The 16,311-nt window shown below is 40.6% G+C and overlaps 1 pseudogene; it reads right to left on the minus strand.

The window, feature by feature from the left end:
• Nucleotides 1-4,827: 4,827 nt before the first annotated feature.
• Nucleotides 4,828-4,927, minus strand: LOC127116431 (uncharacterized; annotated as a pseudogene).
• Nucleotides 4,928-16,311: the final 11,384 nt, after the last annotated feature.

Genomic DNA, 16,311 nt, shown 5'->3' on the forward strand with positions numbered 1-16,311 from the left:
CTCCCTCTCCAGCATAGGAGGTTGAACTCTAGCAGCCAGTTCACGCCACCTCTGGGCGTACTCCTTGAAGCTCTCTCCGGATTTCTGACATAGACTCTGCAGCTGAGTCCGGCTAGGCGCCATGTCCATGTTATGTTTATATTGCCTCAAGAAGGCCTCACCCAGATCCCTCCAGCATCGGATCGAATCTCTCTTTAATTCCATGTACCAGTCTAAAGAAGCCCCAGATAGACTATCTTGGAAAAAATACATCCACATCTTTTCATCATCTGTATACGCAGAGATTTTTCGATAATAAGCCTGCACATGGGTGCGAGGGCAAGAAGTACCGTTGTATTTATCGAAGGACGGTGCTTTGAACTTGTAAGGGATTCTCAAACCTTCCACCAACCCCATATTGGTAACATCAAAACCGAGAGAATTCTGACATTCCATAGCTCTAATTTTCTCAGCAAGGGCATCAACTTTACGATCCCTCTCATCAACCCTTCCCAGAACGTCTTCGTCTTCACTGAGCAGAGTGAACATATCCTCTTGTCTGTCAACAATCGGAGCAGGATTACGGGCCGGGGCACGGACTGCTCTGGCATTAGCGGCATCTGGAGCAATAGGTTGACCGTTGATTCGAATACCCCCCAACTCATCACCTACAGCATAGTTGTTGATGGGTACAACAGCAGCAACATTGTTATCATTGACCGGGCCTCCCTCTGGCGGAGCATGGTTGACCGGTGGAATTGCAGCCTCTTGTCTCTGAACCAGGGCTCGAAGTTCTTCTTGACCTTGTGCAACCCCTTGCATCATATTCATGAACTGGGCCATGTTAGCCTTCATCTCAGCCAACTCAGCTTGAACTTGATCCATACCTCTCTGTTGATTCAGTCTTGTTGAGTAGCGGTGCGGACGTTGATCAGCTATCCTGCCTAAAACAGGAACCAGAGTGAGAAGTCACGACCAAGTACACCTGTTATGCAAAATGATATGAGTATGGTGCTAATGATGCGTATGATGCACATGATATGTTCATTTCTCAGGCATTCAAAGAGCCTGAGTCATCCTCAAAAGATGGCAACCTGCAGCAAGAACAACACAGAAGCACAGAAACAACATACACAAGAGTGATGAGTACAAGGTGAAACCAACAACCTCATCTATATGAGTAACAGGATCATACAACAAAGTCGACAAAGAAAATCCAAACAATCGGAGTACAACAATGAATCCCATCCAACAAGCCTGGAGGTGATTCTCAACATACACATCAAAGATACAAGCTAAGACAAACGGCCTCCCGGAATGAGAGTCTTCAAGTACTGACACTGGTCTATCAACAGGTCACATTCTGAACATTCTGGCAAAAGAGTGATCTTCTCCTTCAGTTGTCGTCTAAGCTCTACCACTTCTCCTCCAAGGTGGTTCTCTGATGCCTGTCTCAAGTCTACTTCCTTCTTCAACTGGATGTCTTTATCTCTGAGTTGCTTCTCCAAGTCTCTGATCTTCTTCTAATAGCTGGCCTCAACTCTCTGCAGCCTCAAGCACTCCCGGTGTTCTGCATCTAACATGCTCTCCACCTCCTCGTAGGATCTCTTCTTGCTTCTCAGTCTGCTAGCATCTTCTCCTCGCACTCCTCTGAGTTGATGAGCCAAATTCAACCTATCAGCTTTGGCTTTGTACAACTCCATCTGGGTATCTTGCTCCTTCTCTCTCAAACGGCGATTCTCCATCAGGGCTTGCTTGTAGTGCTCCGCAGGCACACTCTCAGCAAGGATCAAAGGTGGTTGCTCCTGCAACTGCTCCATCCTATCGTAGGGTAACAACAAAGTTCCTACTCTCTCCTTGACCCAATCAGTGTAATCAGGCATAGCAACGGCAAACTTCTTCCCTAAGACAGATCCATCCTTCACACCAATAGACTTCCAAGCTCTCCCTATCTGCTCCAATCTGGCTGGGTCACTCTGCTTCTCAAAATACACACTTTCAGCTACCTCAGCCTCAACTGGTCTTCCCTTCATCACAAACCCCAACTGGCGAAGAGAAAGAACCGGGTTGTAATTGATGCAACCCCTAGTCCCTACGAGTGGCACATTACGGAATCCTCCACAGCTCATAATGACGTTACGCACATCCATCCGGTAAGATTGCCACCTGATATCATAGGAGGTAAGAGACATAACCCTCTGAGTCCACTTATGCGTGCTCTGAGCATCCACAAAAGGTCCACTGACTGGCAGGAGAGACAAGAACCATCTGAGCAAAAGCGGGAGACAACACCTGATAGCCCCACCCTTACCATGCCTACTGTGAATAGCATAGTAAGTGTCAGCCAACAGAGTAGGAACTGGATTTCCTCCAATGAAAATACTGACTGCAGCATAGTCAACAAAATTGGGCATACTTGATAACACGAAATTATATCGCTTTTTAAGACTTAATTCAATTAAATTATTTTATCATTTACGCTAATTTATCCCATTTTATCAGATATTATGCAGTATTTCTCTTCTGTTTATATCAGGTAACCATTTTGAAGCAAAAGTGAAAAAGGGAAGAAAAGGAGGGGTAAAAAGCAACAAAAAGGAGAGAAAAGGAACCAAAGGCCAAAGCCCAGCCCAAAGCGCACAAGTCACCAATGCTGTGCCTGTGACGGACGTCACAGGACGCGTGACGAGCGTCACGCGAAGCAGCCTTGTGACGGACGTCACACATGGTGTGACGAACGTCACACCAGTCCTCTATATTTTTGGCGCAAGGAACTCAACTGACCACGTTGAAGCCCACTTCCACTCACGCTTAACCCTCGGAAGCCTACTACCATGCACGCGGAAACCCTTGAAAAGTGGTTACACCAGCAGCTTATAAATAGCAGCAAATTGGGAACTTCCAGACACACAGTTTTTGCACGCTCAGTCTTGCGGAAGCTCTGCCAAATTTATTTTTTCACGCCTTTGCCTATTTTTCTTCCTTTCCAGCATCGTTCACTTTATTTATTTTATTTTGCAAGCTTTGTTTTCTTTTTCCCTTGCAATTTATTTTCCCCGTTCTTAGCTTTTAGATATTTTTCGCGTAGTAGTTTCTACACCGGAAACTACTGGGCAACTTTATACCGGATTTAACCTTACGTTATTTTCGAGTTTTTTTTATTTCCTTGATTTAATTTACTGTTTAATTGAAGAATCGAAGAACAAATCCTACCGGCTTGTGGTGGAGTGTTCAAGACCATTGTATTACGCATTCAGGTTCTTTAATTGTTATTTAATTTTTATGCTTTATTCTACTGTTTATTTACATTGCATGCCTGGAATGAGTCTGTTTATGCATGATATAGATTCTTATTTATTTAGCATGTCTGGCTAATTTGCCTAGGTATCGGTATGTAAAGTAAGCAGAAAGAGGGATCAAAACTAAGTCGGTCTATTCAAACTTAAAATTAGAATCAATCTTTTTATGGTCTTAACTTACAGGTTTAATAACAAGATTTTTTACAAAAGTAAAAGACATAAAGAAGTTGAAACCAACAGAGCGAGAGTTTGAGGTTTTAACTGGACAGTGTAAGTTAGTCATTAAATCTATCTCAGGGCGAGAGCAAGTTTTAGAATTAATTAAATTCTGACCTTTTTCCAAAAAGTATTTTTAAAGATTGAATGTGAGGACGAGAGTTAAGCATTTAGATTTAATTGTATAACCTAAGTCAACAGAGCGAAAGTTTGAGATAAGGGTGTTTAAAACGGTCAGTATTTTCTTAAAAAGAGTTTCTGCAACTTTATTGTTTTCAAAATATGATTTTTGACTTAATTATAAGTGACAGCAACATTAACATAAGATCATGGTTTCTTCAACAGAGCGAGAGTTTGAGATAAAACCTTTAACCAATAAAGTTAGTCGAAACGATTTATTTTAAAACCGAGAGACCGACAAGGAATTGATTCCCTAGTTTTGACGAACTACATACCGATATCCGTTTTATTGATATTTAATCTAGATATTAGTTTAGCTCTTAGCTCCCTTCCCCAAACAATCAAACATTTTCACCTTAGATTTACGTAGTAACCTTAGATAACGGTACATCGATTCATAAGTCCCTGTGGGATCGATATCTTTTAAAACTACGCGATAGAACTGTGCACTTGCAGTTTGTATCCCATTCTCGACTCACACAGTCGAGCGATCAAGTTTTTGGCGCCGTTGCCGGGGACTTTTATTCAATCGATATCGTAACTCTTCCGTTACGCTGTAGAGACTAAGGTTTCTTTTTCCTTCTATTCTTTCTTTCGTTGATTTGTATGCCACGCACTCGCTCTCAAGGCGAACCGCTCTATTTACGAATCAACGATATCGAACTATATCTCCGAGTCTTACGACGAATTCGGGAATATCGTGCTGAAAACAATCTCCCTCCTATAAACCTTCCTGATATCAAAAACATTTTTCCTTCTTTAACCGAGATGGCAGAACCAGCTCGTGCTCTTAGAGATTACGCCGCTCCATCGCAAGATGAACCGCATTCAAGTATTGCTCCGCCCGCAATCGAAGCAAACAACTTTGAACTTAAACCTTCACTGTTGCAGGCTGTGCAACAGAACCAATTCTCTGGAAATCTTACCGAAGATCCAAACCTTCATTTATCCGTATTTGTTCAATATGCTGATACTGTTAAAGCTAATGGTGTCACTTCAGAGGCAATTCGACTTCGTCTTTTTCCTTTCTCATTAAGAGATAGCGCTAGAAGATGGCTTCAATCTCTTCCTTCCAACTCAGTCACCACATGGAACGAGTTGAAGAAAGTTTTTCTTGCCCGATATTTTCCGCCAAGCAAAACAGCTATGTTAAGAGCCCAGATAAACGGATTTAAACAGAAAGACAACGAGTCTCTTTTCGAAGCATGGGAAAGATACAAAGACATGATGAGACTTTGCCCACACCATGGTTTGGAAGACTGGTTAGTAATTCACACATTTTATAATGGTCTCTTATACAATACAAGGTTGACAATAGACGCCGCTGCAGGTGGTGCACTAATGAACAAACCTTATGCTGATGCTTACCAGCTTATCGAGAGCATGGCCCAAAACCACTATCAGTGGGGAACCGAACGAACAACAGTGGAAAAACCTCAACCGAAAACTGGCATGTACGAGATAAGTAACCTTGATCACGTCAATGCAAAAGTGGATGCTTTGGTCCAGAAAATTGAAAGTTTAAACGTATCACCACCAACCGCCGTGGTTGCTATAACTCAGAATTGCGAGGTCTGTGGAATCCAAGGCCACACTCCTGCGGAATGTCAACTCTTGACTAGAATCCAAACAGAGCAAGTAAACTATGCTCAAGGAAGCCCCTATTCGAATACCTATAACCCAAATTGGAAGAATCATCCAAACTTTTCATATAAGAGTAATAATGCTTTATACACACCTGGACAGTCTCCGAATCAAACCCCATCTATACCTCCGGGATATCAGAAACCAAATCCTAACAATAATACCCCTAGAAAATCCAACTTGGAAATCATGATGGAAAACTTTATAGCTTCCCAACAACAAACCAATAAAGATTTCTTAAACCAGAACATACACACTGGCGAACAACTTAAACAACTAGCAAGCAAAGTAGATGCCTTGGCTACCCATAACAAAATGTTAGAAACCCAAATATCTCAAGTAGCTCAACAACAAGCACCTACTGCTGCACCAACTGGTACATTCCCTGGACAGCCCCAACCTAATCCGAGAAGCCAAGCTCATGCAATTATATTAAGAAGTGGAACGGAAGTGGAAGGACCGTCTGATCCAAGGATAGAAAACCAAAACCCTAAGAAATCTACTGAGGAAAGTGAACCTAAGGAAAAGGAAGAGAGTAATAAGGAAACCCTAGAAAAGAAGGAACCTTATGTACCTCCACCACCTTACAAACCACCTATACCTTACCCTCAAAGGCTTGTTAAAACCAAAGATGTAGGCCAATTCAGAAAATTTGTTGATCTCCTTAAGCAATTAAACGTTACAATTCCATTTACCGAAGCTATTACGCAGATGCCCTCATATGCTAAATTCTTAAAAGAAATTCTTTCTAATAAAAGGAAACTTGAGGATAGTGAAACCGTTACACTCCCTGCCGAATGTAGCGCTATAATTCAAAACATGCCCCCTAAACTCAAGGATCCAGGTAGCTTCTCTATACCCTGTCACATAGGAAAATTTGTCATCGACAAAGCCTTATGCGATTTAGGAGCCGGAATTAGCGTTATGCCTTTATCCATATGTAAGAGACTGGAAATGGGAGAATTAAGACCGACCAAGATGTCTGTACAACTAGCAGATCATTCCATCAAATATCCTGTAGGAATCCTTGAAAACGTTCCCGTACGCATAGGTCAGTTTTACATTCCCACTGACTTCACAATTATGGACATTAGAGAAGATGATACTACACCTATTATACTAGGAAGACCATTCTTAGCAACTGCCGGTGCAATCATAGACGTAAAACGAGGAAGACTCACCTTCGAAGTAGGTGAAGAGAAAATTGAATTCATTCTTTCCAAATTCTTGAAAGCACCTGCAATAGAAGATACATGTTACTTCATGGATATCATCGATGAATGCATAAAAGAAGCAGAGTCAGGAGAAGACAAATCATCAGACTATCTTTTAGAAGACAAATCTAAACAATGCTTAGCAATAACACCAGATCCTACGCAGTGTCTTAACAAACCAACCCCTGATTTGAAAACACTTCCCAAAAATCTGAGATATGAATTCCTAGACTTAGAACTTGAACGACCTGTGATAGTCAATGCAGATCTAGGAAGACTCGAAACAGAAAAACTCCTACATATCTTAAGAAAATATCCAACCGCACTAGGATACCACATAACCGATCTTAAAGGAATAAGCCCTTCTATTTGTATGCATCGCATCATGTTAGAAGAAGACGGTAAAACCTCTAGGGAACACCAGAGAAGACTAAATCCGATCCTAAGTGAGGTAGTGAAAAAAGAAATAACCAAGTTATTAGAAGCAGGTATTATATATCCTATATCTGATAGCAAATGGGTCAGTCCTGTACACGTTGTACCAAAGAAAGGAGGCATAACCGTTATTGAAAACGAAAAAGGAGAAACTATAACTAAACGAATCGAATCGGGATGGAGAATGTGCATTGATTATAGGAAACTAAACAAAGCAACCCGAAAAGATCATTTCCCTTTACCATTCATTGACCAAATGTTAGAACGATTAGCTAAACATTCACATTTCTGTTATTTAGACGGTTATTCAGGCTTCTTTCAAATACCAATTCACCCTGATGACCAAGAAAAGACAACATTCACATGCCCTTTTGGTACCTTCGCGTATAGACGAATGCCGTTTGGCCTGTGTAATGCCCCTGCAACTTTTCAAAGATGCATGATGGCAATTTTCGCCGACTTTCTCGAAAACATCATGGAAGTATTCATGGATGACTTTTCTGTGTACGGACAAAGTTTCGAAGAATGCCTTGAAAACCTGGAAAGAGTTCTTGAACGATGTGTAAAAGTAAACTTAGTACTTAATTGGGAAAAGTGCCACTTTATGGTACAAGAAGGAATTGTTTTAGGACACATCATCTCGAACAGAGGAATTGAAGTAGACAAAGCCAAAATAGAGGTAATCGAAAATCTTCAACCCCCAAGAACCGTGAGAGAAGTACGAAGCTTTTTAGGACACGCCGGTTTCTACCGACGATTCATCAAAGACTTCTCTAAGATAACTAAACCCTTAACCGGACTATTAATGAAAGATGCTGAATTCATATTCGACGATAACTGTTTAAAAGCATTTCAAACTCTTAAACAAGCATTGATCTCCGCACCCATTATGCAGACACCAGACTGGAATGAACCATTCGAAATAATGTGCGATGCCAGTGATTATGCTGTAGGTGCTGTTTTAGGACAAAGAAAGGATAAAAAGCTCCATGTTATATATTACGCTAGCAGAACCCTGGATGAAGCACAGATGAATTATGCCACAACCGAAAAAGAACTCCTAGCAGTAGTATTTGCGCTAGATAAATTTCGTTCTTATTTGGTAGGAGCCAAAATAATAGTTTACACTGATCATGCTGCTATCAGGTACCTTCTAACAAAAAAGGATGCTAAACCTAGACTCCTAAGATGGATCTTGTTACTACAAGAATTCGACTTAGAAATCAAGGACAAGAAAGGAACTGAGAACGTAGTAGCAGACCACCTCTCTAGACTTGAGAACCTTGAACCAGAAAGAACATCCATTAATGATGATTTCTCGTATGACAAACTCATAGCTACTTTGGAAGAGAACAACTCCGACATGCAAGTAGAAACCACCTTAGCTATATCTGTCATACCATGGTACGCTGATCTAGTCAATTATTTAGCTGCCGGAATAGTTCCACCTACTTTATCTTACCAGCAGAAGAAAAGATTCTTCCATGACATAAAACACTATTACTGGGATGATCCCTTACTTTTCAAAAGAGGTCCCGATGGTATTTTCCGTCGATGTGTACCCGAAGAAGAGGTAGAAAATATAATCCAACACTGTCACTCCGCGCCTTATGGTGGACACACAAGTACATCCAAGACCTGCTCTAAAATCCTACAAGCTGGCTTTTATTGGCCAACTATATGGAAGGACGTACATGCGGCTATTAAGGAGTGTGACAGATGTCAACGCACGGGAAACATATCTAGACGTGACGAGATGCCACAAAATGGTATTTTGGAAGTAGAGATTTTTGACGTGTGGGGAATAGACTTCATGGGACCGTTTCCATCCTCTTTCGGTAACAAGTACATACTCGTGGCGGTTGACTACGTATCAAAGTGGATCGAAGCTATAGCTTCTCCAACTAATGACACCCGAGTAGTAACTAGACTCTTTAAAAATATAATTTTTCCGAGATTTGGCATCCCAAGGATAGTAGTCAGTGATGGTGGATCGCACTTTATATCCAAGGTACTCGAAAAACTACTACTTAAATATGGAGTGAGACATAGGATAGCAACACCTTACCACCCTCAAACCAGTGGACAAGTGGAAGTATCTAACAGAGAAATCAAGCAAATACTAGAAAAAACGGTCGCCACTTCAAGGAAAGATTGGTCATTGAAATTACCAGAAGCTTTATGGGCATACCGAACTGCTTATAAAACTCCCATAGGGACGACCCCATTTAAGCTCATTTATGGAAAATCCTGTCACCTCCCGGTAGAATTAGAACACAAAGCCTATTGGGCTATTAGAAATTTAAATTTGAATTATAAAGCCGCCGGTGAAAAGAGAATCCTTGACATAAACGAATTAGAGGAACTCAGAAGAGACGCCTATGAAAATGCCAAAATCTATAAAGAAAGAACAAAACAATGGCATGATAAGCGTATATCAAGGAAAATCTTCAAGCAAGGCGACGCAGTACTCTTATTTAACTCCAGACTAAAATTATTCCCGGGAAAACTACGATCCAGATGGTCAGGACCTTTCCATATCACTAAAATCTTTCCCAGTGGAGCGGTAGAAATTAAAGGACAATCTACAGAACCGTTCACCGTAAACGGGCAACGTCTGAAACATTATCACTATGCGGAAACCAACGAGGATTCGCAAATTCTACACTTAGACGAAACGCCCCCAGGACTCATAGACAATATTTAACAGTTTCTCTGTCGAGCTTGCGACATTTAAACAAAGCGCTTAGTGGGAGACAACCCACAAATTAATTTGTTATTTTATTATTTTATTATTATTATCATTTCTCTATTTTTCTCTTAATTATTCTTTTAATTTCTATTTAGTATTCATTATTGATTTATTCAAAAAGAAAAAAATATATCTATATATATTAATAATAATTCTATTCTTCTTTCGGCATTTGGCCAAATCCTGACTTAAACTCATGTTTTCTTTTCTCTAGTTAACACTAACCAGATGGGACATTTTGACCGTATGGGTATCAAGTTCAGAGGAATGGCTCAGAAACGAAGGTTTGAAGAACTAGCCACTAGAGAGATGCTACCTAGTTTATATGCTGATGATTGGGCTATGACTGCCCTTGGACTGAGACAGAGTGTCCTGTTTTTGCTGAATCAGATAGGATGGGAGACCTCCCCTATTCTGAGACCCTTCACCACCTACCGGAGACTCACATTAGAATTCCTTAGTTCATTAATCTATCTACCTAGCCATGGAAAAGGAATTACCAGAGGTTTTATCCAGTTCAGAATGTTCAATATGGAGTACCAATTTAATACTAGAGACTTCACCAACCTTTTGGGTTTTCCTACCTCCTTTGATACATTCACTATAAGCCAGGAAGAACTTCTTGAATATAGAGAGCTTGAACACTTTTGGGGTAAGCTGACTGGAAATGATGAGCCCGAAGAACATGAGTTTCTCTCTGGAAACATACATAACCCGGCTTTTCGCTATTTCCATAAGATCCTGACCCACACTTTATTTGGGAAGAAGCCAAATAGTACTTCAGTTTCACGTGATGAACTCTTCATCATATTTTGTGCTTCCCAGAACCGTCCAGTAAACGGTGCTACTTTTATGTTAGCTAATTTGGACCACCTTATCCAGGATGAGAGAGCACCCATTAGAATAGGCGGCCTGATAACTATGATAGGTAATGCTATTGGACTACGTCAGCCTATGCTTGACCTGAACCCTTTTTGTGGCATTACCACTATGAGTATACCTTTCCTCTTCAACACTATGTTTATAGCAAACATAGGGTCTGATGAGTTTGAGCTCGTTATTGATAACCAGGTTCTCTGCCTATTCACCCTGCCCGATCCTAGGACTAGTGTTCATAACCAAAGGAACTGGCTCTATAACCTGAATGAAACCCCAACTCCTGCTGGATCCACTGAATCCATCCAGGATTATGAGATTTGTGATGACTATGAGCATTATGTTGACCATATCTCTCTTGCTGAATCTGACCCTCAGACTCCATCCGGCTACCATGATATTGATCCTCCTCCTCAGCCTGTCCTGACCGAAGAATCAGCCATGCCTGATCTCCGACATCATATGCCAGGAACAGATATTAAAACCGTCATTGAAGCCTTGATGTCAGAACAAAACGCCCTCAGGGAAGATTTCCACAGCTTGAGACTTGCAGTCCTAGAACACATGAGCAGCACGGCAAGTCAGTTACGTATGTTACGGCATCATGTTAACTCTTTTGATCCTCCGGCCAGAGATCCGAAGATAGATGGAATTTAGTTATTTTTCTTTCTAAGTTATTTAGTTTTAGGCTAGATTTTTTCATTAATGTTATTTGAATTCATGTTTATTTCTATTTCATTTTATTATTTGCCCTTCCTGTAATACATTATGATCAATTTTTATTTGAATCTGTTTAGTTAATTTATTTTGCAATGCCTATTATGCTCTACTGTTATTACTTATTATTATTATTATACAAAGCAATTAAGCATGCATACTAAATTAAGCTACAGACTAAAACGTTCATAAGCAGAATAAAATATTAAATTACGCTACCAAGTGATTCTGTGAAGCGCTACTAAGCCTTTCCAAAAAGGAAGTGTGACGAGCGTCACACCACCCATGACGGGCGGCACACTTAGTGCCTGTTACGAGCGTCACAGCCTTGTGACGAGCGTAACGCTTCTCAGACATGTGAACGTTAGGGAGCCGTTGGAGACGAACGTTACACCCCCCACCTTTTTACATTCCCCATTCATTTTTCATTTACCACAATTAATTACTTTTCAACCACTCTTTCTTTTCACCTCCCACATTTTACCTATAAATACCCTCCAAACTTCCTTCTTTCACCACAAACAACTCTCTCATATCAAATATACAATTCTTTTCTCTTCCAAATCACTCATTCAAAAATTCATCACAATGGCGGGAAATCAAGATTTCGGAAATATCATCTTCCGATCCGGAGATGACAACTATCAGCAAGAGCAATTCGAGCGCTTCCAACAGCGAGGCGTCGCTCCCACCAGGTACCCCGATTTAACTTGTTTACAACAATTGGGCTTACACCAAGGTATCGAGTGGATGCTCCGTAGAGCCGATTTAACCTTCCTTTGCACCCATAACCAACCCACCTATCCTTCCCTAACCTTAGAATTCCTAAGTTCTTACGACTACACCACTCCCGCCGGTGAAGGTGAATTTCTAACCGGTACAGCAACCTTCCGTATGTTTAACACCGAGTACTCTCTAACCCAACGCCAATTGAGTGCCATGCTGCAATTTCCCACAGAAGGTCTGCTCCATGCCAGAATTCCCCCAACCTCAAACTGGAACACAGTTCTAGTTTTCGACCTATTTAAGAAAATTTCCGGTATCAATACCTACAACTGGGAAGAACTCCTTCTCTCCCACATCCATAACCCCACCATCCGCTATTTCTCCGTATCCTGCAAAACACACTCTTTGGAAGACCAAACAACAGTAAGGTCAACTCAAAAGAACTCTTTTTCCTCCAGTGCGTTTTCGAATCGGATACTACGGTAAACGCCGCCTCTTTTCTCCTTCATCATATCCGCACCTTATGTGCTAGAGGCCGGCAACCATTCATAATTGGTGGATTAATAACCTCCATAGCACTTGGCCTGAACCTAGGGGATAAACTCCAAACTTTAGAATCCCTACCACCCCTGTCTATGGATATCAGCTATTGTCGCTCCAGCCGCCTGATTAAAAACAGAGTAGGCGGAGGCTATTATCTGATGGTGAACAACCAAGCAGTCCCAAGTGTTGTGCTACCCAATACCACCCTAACCGATGTCACAAACCCGAACCGCCACCTCTACGATCTTAGCGCTCCTGAAACCACCGAGCCTTCACAAACAAACCAGCAAACAGATGAGTTTGAAGAAATGGAACAAGGTGATCATCCGCCAACACAACCGTCAGTCCCGCTCAACCCTTCCAGTAATGCAGCCGGCCCATCCTCCCAACGTCGTCGACGACGAAGGCCTGCGACCAACGATGACATTATGGATGCTATCGATGGAATGCAGGCACAGAATACAGAGATGATGCAGATGATGCGTCAAATGCAACAGCAACAGGATGCTCGGAATGCCATAACCGACCAGCGGTTTACTGAGTTGTTTAGCAGATTCGACAGCTTAGACATACGTCAAAGATCACCAGGACCAAGAACCAGAGGTGGAAGGCAGCCTTAGTTGTATTTTTCTTTTTCCTTTCCATTTTGTATTCCTTTCCCTTCAAACATCGAGGACAATGTTTAGTTCAAGTATGGGGGGGAAATTATTCTTTCCATTCCCATCTTTGTTTCAAGTTTGTACTCTCCCTTTTCATTGTTATTTCCTTATAAAAACAAAATATTTTTTTTAAGTTAAGTCCTGAATGTGAAAGTTTCTATTATCTATTTCCCTCAACTTTCTTGAGCCATAACAAAAATTTTAACACACCCAATAAGTATAAAGGTCGCCTACTTTATAAAATTTGAGTGAAATCAAAACAAAATCATTACCATAACAACGCTCTGAGAACCTCAATATGTTAGATCAGGATAAGTACCTATTATACCGATTCCTTGAACTTTTAGTTCTATGGCAACCCCAAGTAGTTTATACAGAAGTCAGCACCATCTTAATAGCAAACTACGTGGAGAACCGATGAATATAAGTGAATGATCCCCAAAGTAACCTAAGAAAATTAAACTAGGTGATCCTTACCAGATCATTTAACCTAAAGGTTGCAGATCATGCAAAAGCACAATACGAAAGATCCATTATGAATTGGTTCAGTAGGAATCTGGTACTGAACTTGGTAGGGCGGACTACGGTTCGATCCCCCGCAATTTGCAATGGACTGAATAATGAAGTTATCCGACTTATGTACCAGAACTTCTAGCTAAAAGCGGATCATAGTCACTAACCGGTTACTCCACTATGTGCGCGAAAGGATAAAGGGCTTAATGTGATTTCGCTAGAATGAAAACGGGCAAAATAAGACTAAAGGAACCAGGATAGCTATCATAGGGTACTTGAACCGATCGGCATAAGGTAGGGTTATCTAAGTTGTAACGGTAGTTGTTGATGTCAAGATTAAACTCAAGTCCTCCTAAACAAAAATCCATTGGCAACCTAGTACGAATTGATGTGTGCTTTAAAATTTCATCCGGCTAAAACTTTTAACAAGTTCTATACTGAATTTTGCTTGAGGACAAGCAAAGATTTAAGTATGGGGGAGTTTGATAACACGAAATTATATCGCTTTTTAAGACTTAATTCAATTAAATTATTTTATCATTTACGCTAATTTATCCCATTTTATCAGATATTATGCAGTATTTCTCTTCTGTTTATATCAGGTAACCATTTTGAAGCAAAAGTGAAAAAGGGAAGAAAAGGAGGGGTAAAAAGCAACAAAAAGGAGAGAAAAGGAACCAAAGGCCAAAGCCCAGCCCAAAGCGCACAAGTCACCAATGCTGTGCCTGTGACGGACGTCACAGGACGCGTGACGAGCGTCACGCGAAGCAGCCTTGTGACGGACGTCACACATGGTGTGACGAACGTCACACCAGTCCTCTATATTTTTGGCGCAAGGAACTCAACTGACCACGTTGAAGCCCACTTCCACTCACGCTTAACCCTCGGAAGCCTACTACCATGCACGCGGAAACCCTTGAAAAGTGGTTACACCAGCAGCTTATAAATAGCAGCAAATTGGGAACTTCCAGACACACAGTTTTTGCACGCTCAGTCTTGCGGAAGCTCTGCCAAATTTATTTTTTCACGCCTTTGCCTATTTTTCTTCCTTTCCAGCATCGTTCACTTTATTTATTTTATTTTGCAAGCTTTGTTTTCTTTTTCCCTTGCAATTTATTTTCCCCGTTCTTAGCTTTTAGATATTTTTCGCGTAGTAGTTTCTACACCGGAAACTACTGGGCAACTTTATACCGGATTTAACCTTACGTTATTTTCGAGTTTTTTTTATTTCCTTGATTTAATTTACTGTTTAATTGAAGAATCGAAGAACAAATCCTACCGGCTTGTGGTGGAGTGTTCAAGACCATTGTATTACGCATTCAGGTTCTTTAATTGTTATTTAATTTTTATGCTTTATTCTACTGTTTATTTACATTGCATGCCTGGAATGAGTCTGTTTATGCATGATATAGATTCTTATTTATTTAGCATGTCTGGCTAATTTGCCTAGGTATCGGTATGTAAAGTAAGCAGAAAGAGGGATCAAAACTAAGTCGGTCTATTCAAACTTAAAATTAGAATCAATCTTTTTATGGTCTTAACTTACAGGTTTAATAACAAGATTTTTTACAAAAGTAAAAGACATAAAGAAGTTGAAACCAACAGAGCGAGAGTTTGAGGTTTTAACTGGACAGTGTAAGTTAGTCATTAAATCTATCTCAGGGCGAGAGCAAGTTTTAGAATTAATTAAATTCTGACCTTTTTCCAAAAAGTATTTTTAAAGATTGAATGTGAGGACGAGAGTTAAGCATTTAGATTTAATTGTATAACCTAAGTCAACAGAGCGAAAGTTTGAGATAAGGGTGTTTAAAACGGTCAGTATTTTCTTAAAAAGAGTTTCTGCAACTTTATTGTTTTCAAAATATGATTTTTGACTTAATTATAAGTGACAGCAACATTAACATAAGATCATGGTTTCTTCAACAGAGCGAGAGTTTGAGATAAAACCTTTAACCAATAAAGTTAGTCGAAACGATTTATTTTAAAACCGAGAGACCGACAAGGAATTGATTCCCTAGTTTTGACGAACTACATACCGATATCCGTTTTATTGATATTTAATCTAGATATTAGTTTAGCTCTTAGCTCCCTTCCCCAAACAATCAAACATTTTCACCTTAGATTTACGTAGTAACCTTAGATAACGGTACATCGATTCATAAGTCCCTGTGGGATCGATATCTTTTAAAACTACGCGATAGAACTGTGCACTTGCAGTTTGTATCCCATTCTCGACTCACACAGTCGAGCGATCAATACTCGGAAACAGGACGATCCCATAGATCATGACGGCCAACTGAGCATGAAAGGCTTCCCAACTTCCCTTCTCTGCTTCTTCTCTAGCTACCCTCAACAGAAACTTCAAAGGCAATCCTACAACATCCCCACTGGACTTCCAACTATCACTGACTTCCTTGATACCCAAATGGAGAGCTCTGGCAACAACTCTGAAATCAACCTCCTTGGGCACATCCAAGAAAGGAACCTGATACCGGACCGGGACACTCAGCAGAATGGAGTACTCCTCAAGAGTAGGCGCCAACTGATAATCTTGAAAG

This window comes from Lathyrus oleraceus, chromosome 1 (assembly GCF_024323335.1).
Source record: "Lathyrus oleraceus cultivar Zhongwan6 chromosome 1, CAAS_Psat_ZW6_1.0, whole genome shotgun sequence".
NCBI classification, from domain to species: domain Eukaryota; kingdom Viridiplantae; phylum Streptophyta; class Magnoliopsida; order Fabales; family Fabaceae; genus Lathyrus; species Lathyrus oleraceus.